The sequence below is a fragment of the Choloepus didactylus genome, chromosome 1, assembly GCF_015220235.1.
Source record: "Choloepus didactylus isolate mChoDid1 chromosome 1, mChoDid1.pri, whole genome shotgun sequence".
Taxonomy (NCBI): domain Eukaryota; kingdom Metazoa; phylum Chordata; class Mammalia; order Pilosa; family Megalonychidae; genus Choloepus; species Choloepus didactylus.
Window position 1 is genome coordinate 101,047,897 of NC_051307.1, and position 19,329 is coordinate 101,067,225.

Genomic DNA, 19,329 nt, shown 5'->3' on the forward strand with positions numbered 1-19,329 from the left:
ATGATTCCAATTTTATGTTAAATATCTGTGTGACATATTGTTCAGAATAAAGACTAGAAGAGTATACCCCAATGTGTAATGTTTTTATTGTAGATGTGATTTTTATTTTCTTTGAAGTCTTAGTATATTTAATACATAAAATAAGCATATTATTTAGTAATCTGAAAAAAAGGGAAATTTTTTAATGGGATATCAAGTGTGTTTTATATGAATTCATGTGCATTATCCTTAGGACAATCCATTTTCAAAAGGATACATATACATTTATCAACTTCATCTCTCTCTCTCTCTTTTATCTTTGATCTGTTGATACATCCATCAATGAAACAATGCTAGGGGATGGTTATAATTTATCTAGAAGATATAAACATTCAAAGAAAACCCAATTGCAGTGATTGCTCTTAGTTTTGTAGGGGAAATAGAGGATATTGTCCATTTCCACTTCAGGAAAAAAACCCTTTATCTTTAAAGTAGCTTCCCTGCCTGACTCATGCTTTCAATCTTTCTAAGGAGCCTATCTCAATCCTTTGAATCAAAATAAATCTCTCTACTTTGTTTCCTTATTGTACCTTATGTGTAACTCTTAAGCAATGGAAGTCCTACACTGTTCTTTTTCCTTGCATGGTAATAGTTTTACCTCTGTTTCCACGTTGGCTGTCAGCAAGAAGCCTCAAAGCTTCTTAAAACCATTGCATTCCCCAGCACATTTCCCCTTTGGTTTTCACATTAGCATCAGTGTGTCAAATCCTTCTTACTCTTTGACTCTCTCTGATGTGCCTTTTCCTGCATTTCTTCTGTCTCCACCAGAGAAAATTCTCTGCTTTTATGGATTTATGAGATTAGATTGAACTCATTCAGATAATCCAGGATAAACTCCCTATTTTAAAGTCCTTAACCTTAATTACATCAGCAAAGTCCTTTTGCCAGCTAAAGTTACACATTCACAAGACCCAAGGATATGGATATGAACATCTTTGGGAGACCATACTGCTTACTACATAAGTATTCAATAAATAATTGCTGAGTTAAATTAGCCAGACCTATTCAATTTAGAGGTTCTTCAAAGGATGTTTTATGCTTAAATAACATAGAAGTATTGAATGGCTGCAATTGTGAACTGTTAACTGTAGCCCAAAGACTGTTGAAAACCTGATTGTAAGGATCTCTTAGTGGCCAAATATCCTTATATCTTCTTAATGGTTGATTCCTGTACTTTGTTAATGACTACTGATAAAGAACTATAAACTACGAATGTTATGTGGTGTGTCCTGATAGGTGCTGTAAATATAAATTTTGCTTTATAATTATATATATATATATATGTATATATATTTAAACCTCTATTATCACAGGTCACAGGGGCCTAAATCAGAAACATGGTTCTGTTTTCTTACTCGCACAAAGAATTGCTGGACTTCCAGTCTTTCTGGTAATCCCAATTATTTCTGAGGATTTCCTGGGGTTATGCGTCAATCATCTGGTACCTTACATCTTTCTTTTCTGATTTTTGTCTCTTTAATTCACTGGACTGCAGCTATTAACTCCTGTGATAATACAGTTATATAGGGGTTCCACCACAAGCACTGTTGGGGATGTTATTTAGGAGAACTGACATTCATGCCAAGGATAATCTTTCCAGAAATTCCCAAGTCTACCATACCCACTTCCACAATTGCACCACCTGTTGCTACACGTCAAGATAAGTGCCAGCTCTTATTATCCATAGTAGAACTTTGGATGGAGTACTGCAAGAGTCACTAAACACCATATCAACACCATCAAAATGCTGGCACATTGTTAGGATCAGTGAAGCACTGATGCAAAGAAACAACCTTGCATTCCATTCAGGAAATGGGAGAATCCTCTTTTCCCTTTTGTTTTACTCTCATGGTTGTCAAAGCAATATCCCAATTGCCTTATTTTGTGTATCTGTGTGAAAACATTATTTTTAAAAATTTGTATCATTATTCCCTGTGCTGGTTTGAATCTATTATATACCCCAGGAAAAGCCATGTTCTTTTAATCCACTCTTGTGGGTGCAGACTTATTGCAGGTGGGATCTCTTGATTAGGTTGTTTCCATGGATATGTGACCCACCCAATTGTGGGTGGGAACTTTGATTAGATTATATCCATGGCGCTGTGATGCCACCCATTCAAGATGGGTCTTAATTGTTTTACTGGCATCCTCTATGACAGGGTACAAGGCAGAGACATTTTGAAGAGAACTCAGAGAGACACTTAGAGAGAAAATGCCCAGACACATTTTAGAGATATAGACAGAAAGATGTTTGGAGATGCTAAGCTAAGAAATGAAACCCAGAGTTTGCCATGGAGAAGCTAAGTGAGAACCTACAGACACTAAAGAGAAGACCATTGGAATCAGAAGCTGAAAGCAATGCAAGCCGGGAGCAAAAGACCAGCAGATGCCAGCCACATACCTTCCCAGCTGACAGAGGTGTCCTGGACACCATCAGCCTTTCTTTAGTGAAGTTATCCTCTTGTTGGTGCCTTACTTTGGACACTTTTATGGCCTTAGGACTGTAAATTTGTAACCTCATAAATCTCCTTTGTAAAAGCCAATCCATTTCTGGTATTTTGCATTCTGGCAGCTTTAGTAACCTGGAACAGTCCCTGTCCAAGTACGCAAAGATGATCCCATTGACACTTTCCCAAGAATATGTTTGAGGTACAGCCATGATCTACAAGTTATTCTTGGGCTAATATATTTCTTGTATCTTCATGTAAAAACAACAACAACAAAAAAAAAACCCCTGCTCTTTCTATTCCCATTAGTGAAACAATCATATCTAAACTTTTGTGATGAACACCATTAGAAACAAGCTGTAAAGCTCATTATATAATAAGGTAATATGTCCAATGATACTCATTGATGCAAGAAAATGAATTCTAGAGAACATTAGAAATTCATTTAGGGAAAGGAAAAATATTTTTCTATTAACATCATTTCACCTCAATAAGATTTATAGCCCCTGTTATTAATGGTATGTTATACTTTTTAAGCATATCCAAGGCCATTATTTTCATTGACTCACAAGAGCCATTAAAGACATATATTGTTGTTTTGATTTTATAAGTGAGAAAGCAAAAACCAGAGAGACATGTTGATGCATTTTTCAGAGGAAAAGGGAAATTCAATCTATGTAATAAATGGGAGAATTCCTAGGGCCAAGTGTGCATGCCCATGACAAGCACACTGAAAAAGACTGGGGAGGACACTACACTTTTGCTTCAGGGTGTCATTTAAATTTATTGTTAGGCAGCATAAGTACTGAAGAAAAGACTGGGAAAGGTGTTTCATTTTTTTTTTTTCTTTTGTCTATTTTTTTTAGCACCTGGCATTCAAGGAAATATCTGTAATAACACTAGATGGATACAAGCTTAAGGCCAGACACTGAAGTAACTGAATTCCATAGATAAAATATTAAAATATTAAAAATACAGCAAACAAAAAAAGATAGCAAGGCATACAAAGAAACAGGAAACAATGGTTCACACAAAGGATCATGATATGGCATAGAAACCTGTAGTGAGGAATAACGGACCTTGGACATGTCACGTATACACTTGTGTGTATGCGTGTGTGTTCAAGCTTTTATTTATTTCCCTCCATTGTAAAAATACCTCAGTTAATTTTAACCCTGAAACTAGGTATCTGGTTTCTTTTCATGATTTATTTTTTTACATGTGGTTTTATTGAGCTATGTTAACACACCACAGAATCCATCCCAATGTATACAGTCAATGGCTCACAATAACATCATATATTTGTGCATTCATCACCACAATCAATTTTATAACATTTTCATCACTCCAAAAAAATAATAGAAATTTAAAAAATAAAAAATAAAAAGAACACCTAAAACATCCCATACCTCATATACCCCTATTATTTATATATTTTTTGTGGTTATACACTGGGTCCAAGGAGCATCAGTCAGAAGGTTTTCACAATCACATGGTCACATGACAAAAGCTACATAGTTATACAATCATCATCAAGAATCAAAGCTACTGCATTACACTTCAACAATTTCAGGTATTTCCTTCTAGCTATTCCTAATACACTAGAAAATTAAAAGAATATCTATATAATGCCTAAAAATAACTTCTAGGATGATTAGCCAGAAGAAACTTTATTTTGTTTCATTTCTCTTCCCCCTTTCGGTCAAGAAGGAATTCTCAATCCCATGATGGCAGGGCCAGCCTCATCCTTGGAAGTCATGTCCCATATTGCCAGGGAGATTTACACCCCTGGGAGTGATTTCCCACATTGCCAGTGAGACTTACACCCCTGGGAATCATGTCTCATGTAGGGGGGATGGTAGTGAGTTAATTTGCAGAGTTGGTTTAGATATACAGGTCACATCTTAGCAAGAAAAGAAGTTCTCTGGGAGTTGCTCTTAGGCATAGTGATAAGTAGGCTCAGCTTTGCCATCGGAGAGATAAGGGCAAGCCTCTAGATCAAGGGCTTGGCTTATTAAATTGTGAGCCCCTATAGCTTAAGAGAATGGCAGGAATTCCTCAGATGGGGAAATTTAATAGTTCCACATTTTTCCCCAGTCCCTCAAGGGGACTTTGGCAAATAATTTTTTTTTTTTATTTTCTACCCAAAATATCCTGGGATGTATTGGGGTGTTATATTACCCTGTACAGAATAACAAGATCTCATTACCTATTCTAGGTTCCAGGTAATTACATCGTTTAAATAAATTGACCAGACAGGTTTAATTAGATAGTGTACTAAAGAAAATATAAATTTTGTACCAGATAAACTTCTCTTACTTTACTCTCACACGGAAGTTGGAGTTTTAAAATACAGTCTATATCATCCTTTACCCTATATTCTAACTTATCTGAGTCCTAACCAAGTTCATTTCATTCATATCACTAACTGTAGTTTGATTTCTTTTTCACCTTTTTTAATAGTTGCTGTATGGAGTAATGCTGACTTTCAGAGCTGCATAACTCAAGTTCTGAGTCTCAGGTGTCACACAGATACCCAAATTTCCAGGGAACTACCAGGTGATACACACAGAGCTCATCATCTCAGAATTTAGAAATAACAGTTAAAACTCAAGAATAAATGTGATTGCTGTAAGAGCTTACAATCTAGGAACCCTTACAATAGGCCTTATTGAATATTCTATATTCCTTAAACATTGATGGTACAATCTCTGCTCAGATTCTATCCCCAGATAACCTATGTTCTAAAATTCAATTCTTGGTGTTTGTTCATTATAGTTAGTTTACATTAGTGAGACCTTACACTATTTGTCCCCTCATATTTGGCTTATTCCATTCAACATAATGCCGTCAATATTCATTCACCTAATTGCATGCCTCATGACTTTAGTCCTTCTTATAGACACTCAATATTCCGTTGTATGTATACACCACACTTCACCCCTCCATTCATCCATCAGTGTACCCTTAGGTTACCTTCATCAATTGCAAATCATGGATAATGAACATTAATGTGCAAATGTCTATTTGTGTCCCTGCTTTCCGTTCTTCCAACCATATGCCATATAACGGGGTTACAGAATTATATGGTAGCCCTACACCCAGCCTCCTGTGGAACCACCACACTGCCCTCCAGAGGGGCTGCACCATTCTTCTTCCCTACCAAGAGTGAATATCTGTTCATATTTTCTCAAGCACTTATGTCGTTCTGTCTGCTTTTAAGCAGTCTTATTCACACACCTTACAATTCATCCTAAGTGAACTATGAATGGCTCTCATTATACTCATATAGTTATGCATTCACCACCACAATCTATATGATAACATTTTCATTTCGTCCTCAAAGAAAGAAGAGGAAAAAAATTAAAATATATAGAATAATAAAAAATAAAAAGGAAAGACAACCACCACCACCACCACAAGAATTCCATACCCCTTCCTTATACCCCCCTCTTACTGACATTTAGCTTTGGTATATTGCCTTTGTTACAAGTAATAGAAGAATATTTTACTGTTACATTAACTATAGAGTTTAGTTTGCATTGATTGTATTTTTTCCATATACCATCCCATTTTCAACACTTTGTAGTGGTGACACTCATTTGTTCTCCCTCATGTAAAAACTTTTCTTGTATTTGTATATTTAATTACCATCATTTTCTACTCAGGTTTCACTAAGTTATACAGTTCCAGTTATTATACACTATACTATCCTTCTGGTGTCATACATGGCCCTAGCCTTCCTCTTTCAACTATACTTACACTCAGCTTTGTTCATTATAATTACAGTATTGTACTGCCATCAGATAGTATTGTGGTATCTATTTCTAGATATTTACAAAAATCCTGTTGAACATTCTGTACTCTTTCAGAATCAAAGACCCAATTCCACCTTCATTCTATTTCCAGCAACCTGTGTTCTTAACTTCTAAAGACAGTGCTTTCTTCTACCATTTTTTCTTCTGGATATTATATGTCATATCTTATTTTTCCTTCTTTTTACCCTTACTGATAATCTCCAGTTCTACACTCTTCTCCAAAAATTTCTCTTCCGTCTTTCCTGTTGTGCCTGTAGGGCTCCCTTTAGTATTTCTTAAAGAGTAGGTCGATATGCATGCTCTTCCGTGCAGCAGGTAGGGAGGCTAAGGTGCTGTCATGGCTGCTGTAATGCTGGTGCAGACAGATGGACTCACTGAAAATCAAGAGATTCAGTTTGCATCAGGAGCCCTGGTGGAGTTCACCTCAACGCCCAGTGGCCTGGCCCTGGTGAGTCCCTTCCACACCCGCCGGTCTGGGGACCCTTTAGACCTTGTGGTGCTCACACAGCACGTGCAGAAGGCTGATGAATTCATTTGAGTAAATGCCACCAACAAACTGACAGTCATAGCTGAGCAAATTCACCATTTGCAAGAACAAGCCAGGAAGGTATTGGAAGATGCTCACAGAGATGCTGACTTGCACCATGCAGCTTGTAATATGGAATGGGGAACAAGGTGTCCTCATGACTTCCTTAGTGCCTATAAGCTACAGCATTACTTGTCCTGGACTTCTTATGAGGACATCGAAAAGCGAGATGCTAGCAGCAGCATAGAGGACATGTTGCTAAGCCAGCCTATGGCCCTGCCTCCATGCAGTGAACCTAACTTTCAAGGACTGACTCACTGAGAGTGGTCTCTGACACACAGCTCTCATGGCAAGGAACTGACTGTGACCTCCTTGTTGCCCCCATTCTCTACCTTGATGTCATGAGAATTGAGGGGATGTAGGTTAATCATGAACTTCTTGGAAGGACACCCAGTGTGAATGGTCAATGCTGTCATTATTATTTCTTTTAGTTGAGATGGTAATGAACCACAGTGCTTTGTTTTGGGGTCCTCTCTGGGCCACAACTACCCAACCAGTCAGTTTCAGAGTAGAGTATTGGCCTTTGTACTTTCCTTTTCCTTCCTCTCCATCTGTTCTCTCCATAAACTAAAGCACTGAAGCAAGAAGAGTTTCTTCTTCCCACAAAAAATATGTGTCATTTCCAGACAGAACTGTTTTTTTTCATTTTGAAGCTACGACTTTAAGATTAGAATTGAGACTATTTGACATTTGCCTTTATTTAAAGTGATGCAACTCCAGCTTCAAATTCATCTGGGAACAAGAATGTTGGGTTTTGGAGGATGACAAGCCACTTGGTTTGGCTAGCTTAAAGAGATTCTGGTGATGGAGAATCTGAGGCAGTAGCAAAGGCCAGGATTTGGGAGTCAGCCTCTAAATTCACAGAATTTTAGAATTGGAAGAGATGTTAGAGGCTGCCACTAACCATTGTATGAAGCCATCTGCAGCAGAAGAAACCCACTTAAAATGGCAATTTTAAAAGATTATGGGACCCAGAGATGGAGAAAGTTTCCTAATACCATCAACTGATCACCTGACACCAGCCAGGCCTAACCATAATATGTTCCCTTTTTGCTCAAAACAGTTGGATCAAGTTTCTATTATTTGCAGCCAAAACATTCCTGCTATTATAATCCCCTTGCCCAAGGGTCTTTGCTCTGTCCTTGTTCCCTTTGCCTGTGTAATAAAGGTGTTTCTGAGGAAAAAAAAAAAAAGTAGATCCCTACACTCTATCAGTGTCTGTTTGTCTGAAAATATTTTAAATTCTCTGTGCCAGTTTGGATGTATTATGTCCCCCAAAATGCCAATTTCCTTAATGCAATCTTGTGGGGGCAGACGTATTAGTGTTGAATAGGTTGGAATCCTTTGATTGTTTCAATGGAGATGTGAATCAATCAACCATGGGTGAAACATTTGATTGAATTATTTCCATTGAGATATGGACCCCACCCATTCAGGATGGGTCTTGATTTAATCACTGGAGTCCTATAGAAGAACTCATTGGAGTCCTGTAAAAGAACTCACAAACAGAAGGATCTCAGAGAAGCTGAGAGGAACATTTTGGACATGGCTGCTGAAAGCAGACTTTTGGTGACACTTTGGAGATGCTAGTCCAATGTTTGCTCTGGAGAAGCTAAGAGAGGACAAAACACCCCAAGAGCAACATTTTGAAGAAAGCATAGGAGCTGATAGAAGAGCTGGAACACAACCTGGTCTCAGCAGATGCCAGCCATGTGCCTTCCCAGATAACCGATTTTTCCCCAATGCCATTGGCCTTCCTTCGGTGAGAGTATACTTGTATTGATGCCTTAATTTGGACATTTTCATGGCCTTTGAACTGTAAATTTGTAACCAAATAAACCTCCTTTAAAAAAGCCAATCTATTTCTGGAATTTTGCATAACAGCAGCATTAGCAAACCGGAACACTCTCCCTCATTTTTGAAGGATACTTTTGCCAGAGACAGAATTCTTGGTTGGCAGATTTTCTATTTCAGTATCTTAAATATATCATACCACTGCATTCTCACCTCCATGGTTTCTGCTAAGAAATCCACACATAGTCTTATTGAGCTTGCTTGTAACTCATGGATTGCTTTTCTTCTGCTGTTTTCAGAATTCTTTGTCTTTGACATTTGACAAGCTGATTATTAAGTGTCTTGGAGAAGGTCTATTCAGATCTATTCTGTTGGGGTATGCTGTGCCTCTTGGATCTGTTATTTTGTGTCTTTCAGAAAGTAGGGAAATTTTCAGTTATTATTTCCTCCATTATCCTTTCTGCATCTTTTCCCTTCTCTTCTCCTTCTGGGACACCCATAGCATGTAGGTTTGTGCACTTCATATTGTCATTCAGTTCCCTGAGTCCCTGCTCATACTTTTCCATTCTTTTCCCTATCTGTTTCTTTTGTGTGTAGGATTCAGATATCCTGTCATCTAGTTCACTAATCCTTTCTTCTGGCTCTTCAAATCTGCTGTTGTATATCTCCATTGTGTTCTTCATCTCTTCTATTGTGCTTTCACTCCCATATGTTATGCCATTTGTTTTTCAAGCTTTTGAGTTCTTCTGTATGGACACTCTTTGTCTTCTTTATATCATTCATCTTTTTGGCCACATTGTCCTTCAACTCACTGAATTGATTTAGAATATTTGTTTGAACATCTTTAATTAGTTGTTTCAACTCCTTTATCTCAGTTGAGGTGTTAATTTGTTCCTTTGACTGGGCTATATCTTTGTGCTTCCTAGTGTGAGTTATGATTTTTTGCTGATGTCTAGGCACCTGATTTCTATTCTGGTGGTTGTTTTCTCTCTTTTACCTAGGGCTTTCTTGTTGGTTGTCTTTGTTCTCTATCTCTTCTTTGACATTCAGTTCAACTTATTCTAGATCTCCAGCATAGCTTCTCTTTAACTGATCAGAATTTCTCAGCTACTGTTTTTCTGGTTCTTGTCCTGCATTTATGGAAGGATTTATTTATTTATTTATTTATTTATTTATTTATTTATTTATTTTGAGGAGAGCCTCCCCAGATAGCATCTACCCCATACCATTCAGATTTTCCAAGACAAGGCATGCCCAGAACACAGAAAGAGGACATAATTGGTAACAAGATTTCCTGGGGAGATCCTTCAGGGTGCCAGTCTTTACTGTAAAACCTTTTGATTGTGTGCTTTTCTATCCTGTCCAGCAGGTGGCACTTAGCCCACAGCTCCCCACTGGTGTAATGTGGTATGGTGCCTTTAATTCTCAGCAGACCCTGTCCCTGCCAGGGGCATGGTTCAGTGGGAAGCTGAGGTACAGGGTGGGCTTAAACTGTTTCTGTTTTCCAGTCCCTGGGGTCTGAATTCTCTGAATGAGATCCACCACTTTTGCTGAGATCTGCCCCACATCCTTTCTTGGAGATAATGAGCCCTTCAGGGAATTATTTCCTTCACCTGACTTTTTACTCCATCTCTCAGACACACCCTAGTTCTGCCCTTGCCTGGGGCAATGCTGACAACTGAAAATCTTGCTGTTTTTCTTTTTGCTAAAAAAAAAAAAAAAATCCTTTACAGATCTGGTCCCCAGCCCCCTGGGCTCACCAGTCAAGTGCTGGGGTTGGTACCCAGCTCTATGTGCCCCTTTTCTCTGGGCTAGTCCTTTTCCAGTATTCTGAGCTCATCCAACTCCGAAAGTCTCTGTTTTTCTTCTTCATTTTTGGTCAGTCCTGCTTCCTCTCTTTGAAGGACCTACATCTGGTTCCTTTCATGCTCGCTCTGGGTTTATCTGTATCTGGGTTGGTATTCAGCAGTCAGAATTTGTTAATTAAATTAATAATTGGAGCTTTTTTGAGCTCTCCTTCCCTTACTACTAGTAGAGACTGCTACTTTTTCCCCCTGGGGAAGTGACTCCAAAACAGCCTGCCATGACAGTGGGGGAGGGGCATCAGCCTCCAAGCTCAGGAGACTTACTTATGATTCTGCACTGTGATCTCAGCCTTTACACCCATTCCAGACTGCTGTACAATGTGTATGTGGTCACAGAATTCTCCCAAACAGCTGTTCCAGACAGTTCTTCATTACTTACTAACTGCCCTAGAGAATGAACTAAATTCCACACCTTTCTGTGCTGCCAACTTCCATTTACACTTTTAAAAATTGTCTTATGCTCAAATAGGTAAAGTAAAACATGGGCAAATAACTAAAGGTAATCAGTAAAATGACAGATGAACAAACACAGAATGTCAATAAACAGAAATTTTAAAGGAACTGAAAGAAGCAAAATACCACAAAAACAGACAAAAAGTTCCCTAGAAGTGCTCATCAGGAGTTTGGAGCTGACAAAGAAAGAATCAGTGAATTGTAGATAATACAATTGAAATTATTCTGTCTAGGGATCAGAAAGAAAATAGAAAGAAGAAAAGTAAAAAGATTTTAAAAGACCTGTAGGAGACCATCAAGCATACCAATACACGCTCTCTGGGTGCACAAAAGAAGAGAGAAAAGGGAAGAAAGAATATTCAAAAAATAATGGCTGAAACTTAACTAAATTTAATAAAAACATGAATCTACACATCCAAGAACTTCAATGAGCTCCAAACAGGATAAAGTCAAATAGGCCCAAACTAATAAAAATTATACTTAGACTGTGAAATGCCAAAGTAAAAGAATCCTGACATGCTGCAATAAGATTAAGTGCAGATTTCTCATCAGAAACCATGGAGGGAAAAAGAATTGGGATGACATATTTAAAGAGCTGAAAGGAAAACTGTGTCACCAAGAATTCTGTAAAAGAAAACATGACTTTTGAATATGAGGCTAAGATTCAGACCCATTTATAAATAAGCTGAGGGAATTTGTCACCACTAAACCTTCACTGGAAGAATTGCTACTGAGAATCCTTCAGAATTAAAGGAAAGGCTACAAGACAGTAGCTTGAAATGATAAGAAGAAATAAAGATTCACAATAAAGATAATTATTTGGGTAGATATAAATGGTAGAATTATTTATCCTTGGGTTAAAACTCTACTGTTTTTCTTACATGAACTAAAGCAAATTATTAAAATTTTGTCACAAATCTATGCTATTGTACACACAAACTATAAAGATGTAATTTGTAACAAGAACAACATAAAGGGGATGGGAATATGAGCAGAAAGTGTGAATGCTATGAGAGTTAAGTTGGTATGATTCCAAAATAGATTGTTATAGACTTAGGATGTTAAATGTAAATTCCATATTAACTCAAAAGAAATTATGTAAAAAGTACAAAAAAAGGGCAATGAGAAGGGAAACATGTTTCACTACAAAAAGATTAACTAAATAAAAAAGTAGGCAATAATAGAAGAAATGAGAGACAAAAATGCTATAATTTTTCAACACACAAGTGACAAATTGGCTGAAGTAAATTCTGCATTATCAATAATAAATTTGAATGTAAATGGATTAAACTCATCAATCAAGAGGAAGTGACTGGCAGAAGGATAAAAAAGCATCACTTTACATTCCAAGACACAAACAGATTCAAAGTGAAAGATTGGAAAAATATTCCATGTAAGTGGGAATAAATATAGCTGGAATAGTTAGCATTAATATTGGGCAAATACACTTTGAGTCAAAACTGTTACAGGACACTAATTATGGCATTATATATTGGTAAAATGATAAACCAATCAAGGAGATATAACAATTATATATAAGAACCTAGGAATAGAGTCCCAAAATAAATGAAACATTGACATATTTTATGGGAGAAATAGATGGATCTATATTAACAGTAGGAAATTTCAATACACATTTTAAATAATGGATAAATGACCTTAAGAAAGTAGAGGGCATGAACAATATTATAAACCAGTTAGAACTGACAGACATGTGAAGAACACTTCATCCAGGATACTGGTCAACCAAGATGGAAGCTTAAGACACTCCAGCATGCCATTGCCCAACAGAATCTTTGAACAACTAGCAAAAAACAGCAAAGCCATCTTCTTCAGAACTCTGGAAATAAGTTAAAGGTCTGCACTAATCAGGTGTGTGCCAACTCAAGAAACACAGCTTTAAAAGATGATAGAACCTCATGGCACACTTGCTGGTGCCTGTGCAGCTCCTCTCCAGCATGATGTAGATGTAGATTCAGACTTTGCTCCCATTGTGGGTCCCTGGCCATGTACTGGAGGGAGCAGAGTAACCCATATACCCATATTATGGTGCTTGTATGTATGTGCCAATCTATGTGATGTCAGCCTGAAAGACTGAACCAGGAAACTCATTTCTGGTTCACCCTCCCAGAACTTACCCTGCAGGCAGACACAGTTTGTAGACAGCTAAAGCAGTATAAGAAACACATAGGTCAAAGTGGCCTGGGGCAGAGAATTACCCTCAGTAAGTCATACAATATAGCACCCAGGAAGGGAGAAAGTCTACTGCATAGGAAGAAGAAGAGATATTTGAGTACTTGAAAAAGGGAATTCCTAAGGCCACATGTAAACACAAGCTCAAGACAAGACTTAGGCTAGAAAAAGACAGAGAGGACTGTGCACTTCACAATAGCCTTGAGTTAACCTTATTAATAAGACAGATAACTCTGAAAGAGAGCACCAGCCAACGTGGAGCCAATTTGCAAAGAATGGAAAAGGGGTTTTCAAATTTGCAAAGAATGTGAAGGATGTTTTTTGTGTTAATTTTTTTGTTTTTGTTACTTCTTGGCTTTCAAGGAAGTCTCTGCCATATCACTAACTAAATTCCAGAGTTAATGCTTTAAAATATTAAAATGCAGTGTCCACAAAGGGTGCCCCTTGTAGGCCTGGCCCATCAAGACCCCCACTCGGGACCCTCCATGCTCCCTTTCCAAGCCAGTGACCTTGGAAGCCACATGTTGAAATTATCAGAGCCACAGATGGAAGGGACCAGGGTTCCTGAGTCACCAGGGCTTCGTACTTCATGTGTCTGTGGAGGTGGCATTATTTGTTCCTGAGCCTTCCTTCCCTCCTGGCCCTTGCTGTGACTCCCCATGGACAGAGCACACTCCCCACCCCTCAACTTAGGCCTCTGCTACATGTCTTATGGAGGGAAGTGACCTTCACAAGGTCAGAGACAAAGAACAAAGAAGCAAACTGGAGTTCCGTGGCCCTTCTTGAGCCTCTGCCATTGTCATGAGCCCAGTACATCCTGGGAGTCCTCTGTTTCCAGGAGAAGAAAACATGCGGAATAGTTCTGAATCCAACCCACAGCTCTGAGCAAGGTGCAGTAGAGCCACAGTCAATCAACAAACCCAGAAGGGAGAAATAAATGCTTTGACTATTACAAAAAAAAATGCAGTGTCCAATAAAAGATAGAAGTCTAAATTCCAGAGTTAATGGTTTAAAACACTAAAATGCAGTGTTCAATGAAAGGTAGAAGAAAAAGAAAGAGAAAATAAAGCTACATTCAAAGAAACAAGGAAAAAATCTGAAAGCCATCAATGAACAGACTTTGGTCAAACAGGACAAAATTCTTTAAAGAGAAAAACTGTAATATGCTCAAAAGGAAAAGGAAAACACAAAGAACTAAACGATATCAGGAAAATGATGAATGAACAATGTGAGAATCTCAATAAAGAGATAGGATTTTTATAAAGAAATCAAACAAATACTGGAGTTGAAGACCGCTACAACTGAAATGAAAAATTCCGTAGAGGGTTTCAAACAGCAAATTGGAGTTGTTGAAGAAAGGATAAGTGAACTCAAAGACAGGGAAACTGAAATGAATCATGCTGAGTAGAAGAACAAGAACAAAATGAAAAAGCCTAAGAGACCTGTGGGACACCCTCAAGCATGCTACCAATATATGCATTATTGGAGTTCCAGGAGAAGAAAGAGAAAAAGAGGCAGAAAGAATATTCAAAGAAATAATTGCAAAAGAACTTCCAAAATTGAATGAAATACATGAATATGTGCATTCAAGGGACCCAATGAACCACAAAGAGGATAAATTAGAAGAGAAACATGACCAGATACATAGTAGTGACACTGTCAAATGCCTGTGAAAAAGAGATAGTTCTGAAAGCTGCGAGAGAAAAACAACATTTTATTCAGAAGGGAATCCCAATAAGACTGTGCCAATTTCTCATCAGAAACCATGGAGGCAAGAAGGCAGCATGTTGAAATATTTTAAATGCCAACAGAAAACAATTGCCAACAAAAATTTTTATATTTGGTGAGATTGTCTTTCAAAAATGAGAGACACAGGGGGAGGGGCAAGATGGTGGCATAGAGAGGAGTGGAAGCTAAGTAGTCCCCCTGGAACAACTACAAAAAAACAGAAACAACTAGTAAATAATCCAGAATAACTGCGGGGGGACAAATGAGACCATCCACTCATCATACACCAACCTGAATTGGGAGGAATGCCCAAGAACACAGCATAAAATCTGTAAGTAAAACCTGCGGAACCAAGTCGTGAGACCCCCTCCCCCATAGCCTGAGCTGCAAAGCCTCATGGTGCCAGAGAGAAGCTCTCTCCCAGCAAGCGAATACAGCTCAGCTGAGCTCCAACTGGGGTTTTAAGTAGCAAGTGTGAACTGCTCACTACAGGTATGCATCCCCAAAAAAACAGACAGAGGCTTTGGGTGATGACTGACCTGGGAGAGCCAGAGGGTTGCCTTGGACTGGGTCTGAAGGGGACTATCTGTTTCTTTTTCTGCTCCGTGGAGAAAGCCCCAGTCATTTTCAGTTTCCAGGGCTGTGAAGCAGAGAAGGGTGGAGACAGCACAAGCAGAGAACAAGACCATTGAAATGCTAATGACCTCCACCTGGGGGCTCTGTCTTCTCTAGGAGGAAAGGGGTGGGGCCCTTTCCATTCAGAACCAGACCCCAGAGCCTGGGGGAACACAGCCATACCTCCTCACACCAGTCAAGAATTATAGACTAACAAGTGTCACCTGCTGGGCAGAAAAGCACAGTGACCTGAGGCATCAAAGGGTGGAGCAATTTTCTAAGACACCCTCAGGGAAACCAGATACTGAATATTTCTTCCCTCTGGGACCTGAGCCTGTTCTGGTCTGGGAAAACCTGATTGGGATAACCAAGGAAACCATGCCTAGACAACAGAAAATTACAACCTACACTAAGAAAAACAAAGTTATGGCCAAGTCAAAGGAAGAAACGTACACTTCAACTGAGATACAGGAATTTAAACAACTAATGCTAAATCAATTCAAAAAGTTTAGAGAAGATATTGCAAAAGAGATAGAGGCTGTAAAGGAAGCACTGGACATCTATATGGCAGAAATCAAAAGTTCAAAAAAACAACTAGTAGAATCTATGGAAATGAAAGGCACAACACAAGAGATGAAAGACACAATGGAAACATACAACAGCAGATCTCAAGAGGCAGAAGAAAACACTCAGGAACTGGAGAACAAAACACCTGAAAGCCTACACGCAAAGGAGCAGATGGAGAAAAGAATGAAAAAATATGAGCAACGTCTCCGGAAACTCAAGGATGAAACAAAGTACAATAATGTACGTATCATTGGTGTACCAGAAGGAGAAGAGAAGGGAAAGGGGGCAGAAGCAATAATAGAGGAAATAATTAATGAAAATTTCCCATCTCTTATGGAAGACATAAAATTACAGATCCAAGAAGCGCAGCATACTCCAAACAGAAGAGATATGAATAGGCCTACGCCAAGACACTTAATAATCAGATTATCAAATGTCAAAGACAAAGAGAGAATCCTGAAAGCAGCAAGAGAAAAGTGATCCATTACATACAAAGGAAGCTTAATAAGACTATGTGCGATCTCACAGCAGAAACCATGGAGGCAAGAAGGAAGTGGTGTGATGTATTTAAGATACTGAAAGAGAAAAACCGCCAACCAAGATTCCTATATCCAGCAAAGCTGTCCTTCAAATATGAGGGAGAGCTCAAAATATTTTCTGACAAACAGACAATGAGAGACTTTGTGAACAAGACACCTGTCCTACAGGAAATACTAAAGGGAGCACTACAGGGTGATAGTAGACAGGAGCGCATGGTTTGGAACACAATTTGGGGAGATGGTAGCACAACAATGTAAGTACACTGAACAAAGGTAACTATGAATACAGTTGAGAGAGGAAGGTGGGGAGCATGTGAGACACCACAAGAAAGGAGGAAAGATAAAGACTGGGAATGTGTAACTTGGTGAAATCTAGAGTATTCAACAATTGTGATAAAATGTACAAATATGTTCTTTTACAAGGGAGAACAAGCAAATGTCAACCTTGCAAGGTGTTAAAAATGGGGAGGCATTGGGGGAGGGATGCAATCAGCATAAACTAGAGATTGTAACTAATAGAATCATTGTATTATGCTTCCTTTAATGTAACAAAGGTGATATACCAAGGTGAATGCAGATAAGAGGGGGGGATAGGGGAGGCATGTTAGACACTTGACATTGGTGGTATTGTCTGATTCTTTATTCTACTTTGATTTAAGGTTATTTTTCCTTTTGCTGCTTCCTAGCTGTCATTTTTTTTTTCCTCTTTCTTTTTCCTCTCTACCTTCTTTGACTCTCCCTCCTGCCTTGTGGAAGAAATGTAGATGCTCTTATAAAGATAATGGTGAAGGTGGTGAACACATAAATGTATGAACATGCAGAAAACCATTGATTATTTACTTGGGATGAAATGTATTGTGAGTGTGCCAGTTTGAATATATTATGTCCCCCAGAAAAAGCCATATTCTTTGGTGCAACCTTGTGGGGCAGACAGAATAGTGGGGATTAAGTTGGAATATTTGGATTATGTTGTTTGCATGGAGATGTGCCCCACCCAGCTGTGGGAGGTGACTCTGGTGGGATACTCCCGTTGAAGGTGTGGCCCCATCCATTCAGGGTGGGCCTTGATCAGTGGAGCCATATACATGAGCTGGCTCAAGGAGAGGAAACAGAGTGCAGCTGTGAGTGATGTTTTGAAGAGGAGCAAGCTTGCTAGAGAGGAATGTCCTGTGAGAAAGCCATTTTGAAACCAGAACTTTGGAGCAGACCCCAGCCACGTGCCTTCCCAGCTAACAGAGATTTTCCGGACGCCATTGGCCATCCTCCAGTGAAGGTACCCGATTACTGATGTGTTACCTTGGACACTTTATGGCCTTAAGACTGTAAGTGTGTAGCCAAATAAACCGCCTTTTTATAAAAGCCAATCCATCTCTGGTGTTTTGCATTCCACAGCATTAGCAAACTAGAACAGTGAGTGAACAAAACCATATTAAAATAAGGGCAATATACTGAGTGAAATAAGCCAGACACATTAGGACAATTATTGCAGGGTCTCACTGATAGGAACTAATTATAATATGTGAACTCATAGACATGAAATATAAGGTACCAAGATACAGAACGAGGCTTAAGAATGGGGAGTGGTTGCTTAGTATGAGCAGAATGTTCAATTAGGATGAACTTAAATGCTTGGAAATGAACAGGGGTGTTGGTAGCAACATGTGAGAATAACTAACAGCGCCAAATGGTGTGTGAATTAGGTGGAAAGGGGAAGCTCAGAGTCATATGTGTCACCAGAAGGAAAGTTGGAGGTCAAAAGATGGGAATGTATAAAACTGAATCCTATGGTGGGCAATGTCCATGATCAACTGTACAAATACTAGAAATCACTTCCATGAACCAGAACAAATATATGACAATACAATTAGAAGTTAATAATAGAGGGACATATAGGGAAGAACTATATACCTATTACAAACTATATACTACTGTTAGTGGTATTTCAACATTTTTTCATAAACAGTAACAAATGTACTATATCAATACTACGAGTCAACAATTGAGGGGGGTTGGTTAGGGATAAGGGAGGATTAGAGTTTCCTTTTCTTTTCTTTCTTTTTTTTTTTTCTTTCATCTTTCACTTTATTTCTTGTCTGGAATAATGAAAAGTTTCTAAAAATTGAACAAAAATTAAGTGTGATGGATGCACAGCTGTATGAGGGTACCCAGGGGCAAGTGATTGTATACTTTGGATCTTTGGATAATTGTATGGTATCTGAACAATCTCAATAAAAATGAAAAAAAAAATGAGAGACACAAATAGTGAACCCTAAGTTAACCCATGGGCTATAATTAATACTACAACTATTAAAATATGTTTTCATCAATTTTAACAAATGTTCCACACAAATGCAAGGTATTAATATGGGTATACAGGAATCCTGTATTTTATGCAAGATTTTTCTAGAGACTCACAACCTCTGTAACAAAGAAACAATGAGGGAGAGATTAAAATATTCCCAGATAAACATCATCACTATATCTGCCCTATAAGCAATGCAACAGGGAGTTCTTCAGATTGAAAGGAAGGTTGGATTGAAGTAACATGAAGAAATAAAAACCTCCAATAAATATATCCATATGGGTAATTAAAAATGTCAGTAATATTATATTGTATTTTTTGAAAAGTAACTCCACTTTTCACTTCCTACAGGTTGTGAAATGAAAACACATTAAAAGTAATGA

General features: G+C 38.4%; 1 pseudogene; it reads left to right on the forward strand.

The window, feature by feature from the left end:
• Positions 1-6,641: 6,641 nt before the first annotated feature.
• LOC119519095 lies at positions 6,642-7,151 on the forward strand (annotated as a pseudogene).
• The last annotated feature ends 12,178 nt before the right edge of the window (positions 7,152-19,329 follow it).